Raw genomic sequence first — 3263 nt, forward strand, 5'->3', positions numbered from 1 at the left:
AGGAAGAAAATGAGGAGCCAATCCACCATCTGAAGGCGGATGACCAGCGAAGGTGTAGCAAATCACACGGTATTAAGCGTCTTCACTCAGTGGAAGTCATGGCAAAATTTGCCGGTCATGATTTGGATATATCTGCCATCAGCGCTCCAGCCCATACATATTCCCTGGCGTATTAAAGAAAATGCCGCAGTTTCGCCCGAAAGGCGAAGCTTCGATTGCGATAGCAAATTAGTAGAGAGCTATACGAAGCAAGGATAGCCGTTTAATGGGGCGTATAAATTTGTTAACATTCGCCTACTAACTAAATAGACAAGCACGGTGAAACGTGCGCACAGGTAAACATGAACTCACTCGAATACCGCGGAAACTCGCTGTCAGAACGCTGGAGTAAGGAGGCACAGCTATAGCCGCGAGCGAATTGACCTTCGTGCCGCCTCTCGCTTCAAAGCGAACTAAACGTCGAAAACACAGCGCATACGAAGTTACCGGCTCTAGATGAACATAGTTCATGTCGCAAATCGCTTTGAAGAGGAGGCCCACGAGGGCGCGCACTTTTTCCACGTCGCAGATCGCTTTCGAGATACGACACCCATGCGGCCACCGCCGGAGCAAGACGACCCCCCCTCCTCTTGTGCCTGACGCGCAACAGAATCAGCGCGTTGCCGCCCCACCTTTTCCCTCGCGCGCGCGAGATTGAGCAGCAAGTGTCAGCTGACCCTCGCAAGCTTGCACTCGCACACACAGCGTACTGCCGGCACGCGGCGACGCTTTTAGCGTGTTTGGACTTTATACGGAACCTCACGACGACGTCCACGACCACGGCAGAAGTTCGCTTGGAGTGTCCATATAATTGGTATCGCAATATAATATATCCGCTCATTTCATTGTACATTATCTCACTCATGCCTGAACCTTGGATTATTATGACCTTAGTGAGTGGTTTCTATCTTGGCGTGCACAATCTGCTAGCGCGATAAGTCATCACCGCGAGTAAGCTTGTACACACAACATGCCTCCATTTTTTCGCAAGCAAGGTGAACCGATATCACCTCTGCTTATCGTTCAAGCACTCACTAAGTTCACACTCTCACTCACAAGCACTCACTCATGTTCACACTCACCTGCACTCACACTCACGTTCACACTCACATCTATACACCAGAAGCACTCACCACGTTCACACTCACAGCACTCAGTCACGTTCACACTCAGCTCCACTCACATAGCACTAAGTCACGTTCACACTCATCTCCACTCACAGGCACTCACCACATTCACACTCACTTCCACTCACACTCATTGGCTCTCACCTCCACTCACACTCACTGGCACTCACCTCCACTCACTGGCTCTCATCTCCACTCACACTCAATGGCATTCACCTCCACTCATGCTCACTGGCACTTACACTCACTGGCACTCACCTCCACTCACACTCACTGGCACTCACTCACACTCACCTCCACTCACACTCACCGGCACTCACTCGCACTCACTCTCACTCGCACTCACTTCCACTCACACTCACTGGCACTCACGCGCACTCACACTCACTTCCACTGTCACTGGCACTCACTCGCACGCACCTACACTCACACTCACTGGCACTCACTCGCACTCACTTCCACTCACACTCACTGGCACTCACTCGCACTGGCACTCACCTCCACTCACACTCACTGGTACTCACTCACACTCGCACTCACCTGCACTCACACTCACTGGCACTCACTCACACTCACCTTCACTCACACTCACAAGCACTCACTCTCACTCGCACTCACTTCCACTCACACTCACTGGCACTCACTGGCACTCCTACTCACCTGCACTCACACTCACTGGCACTCACTCGCACTCACGCCTTTGAAATGAGTCCGAGTGAGTGTGAGTGAGTGCAATCATGAGTGAGTGCGCCGACCTATGGCTGCGACCCGTTCGCAGCAGTGGCGGCCTTCTATATAGACAGAGTAGCGTCGCCGCGCCTTCGTGTTCGCGGCCGTCCTTGGCCGGCTACTCTGAGCAACAACGAACAGAAACAGCGTGGAACACGCAGAGCCGCGGTGACCGTTGTAGACGCGGCGCAGTGGACTTCACTTGGGATGCACACTGCAGACAGATCGCGCACGCTGAAGCTTCTACAAGGAATATCACGGTGGCTGTGTCGATGAACTTTGATTTTTATATCAGCCGCTCCTCCCAGTGACGTGTTTGGAAACTGACGATGTCTCGACCCAGCGTTTTTCATTAATATTATATACATATATATATATATATATATATATATATATATATATATATATATTGTAAGGAAGATGACGAACGTCGACGCAGAGTCAGCAGCATCAGCAGCATCAAGCGCGCAGCAGAAGCTCGAGCGAGAGGACTGGGCTCGGTACATCTTACGACCCGCTGTCGCTACGAACCCCAATAAATCCCCTTTATTGGGTCGGGATGGGCATTGTAAAGGCTGGAGTTCACCGGCGGAGTTGTGCGGTGGCGCTTTGCGACGTTGGCACTCATGACAAGAGCGGACGAAGTTGCGAACGAAATTGTACATTCCCCGCCAGTAATAGCGGTGTCGAAGTCTTTCGTAGGTCTTGAAGACTCCCGCGTGGCCACACTGAGGGTCGACGTGGAACGAGGAGCAAATCTCGGATCGCAAGGTTCGCGGAATGACGAGTAACCATGTGCGACCCTCTGGGGCATAGTTGCGGCGATACAGTAGCTGGTCTCGAATGGCAAAATGAGGAACTTGGCGCCGAAGCGTTCGTGACGCTGGAACTTTCGACGTATCCGAGAGAAGGTCGAACAGAGATGCAGTCCAGGGATCATCACGCTGTGCAGAGGCGATAGTGTCAAAGTCCAGAGATGACAATGTGCACTTGCAGGAGGAGTCGTCACTGGCCTTCGGGGGAAGCGGTGATCGGGATAGCACGTCAGCGTCGGAGTGCTTTCGCCCGGAACGGTAAACCACGCGGATGTCATATTCTTGAATTCGCAATGCCCAGCGGGCAAGGCGACCCGATGGGTCTTTTAGCGTCGACAGCCAACATAGTGCGTGGTGGTCGGTCACTACGTCAAAAGATCGGCCGTATAAATATGGGCGAAACTTGCCAAGTGCCCACACAATGGCTAAACACTCCTTTTCTGTTACGCTGTAATTGGCTTCCGCCTTGGTTAACGTGCGACTCGCTTATGCGATGACGTATTCTGTGTGGCCAGGTTGACGTTGTGCCAACACAGCACCAAGGCCTACACCA

The sequence above is a fragment of the Dermacentor silvarum genome, chromosome 7 (genome assembly GCF_013339745.2).
Source record: "Dermacentor silvarum isolate Dsil-2018 chromosome 7, BIME_Dsil_1.4, whole genome shotgun sequence".
NCBI classification, from domain to species: Eukaryota; Metazoa; Arthropoda; class Arachnida; order Ixodida; family Ixodidae; genus Dermacentor; species Dermacentor silvarum.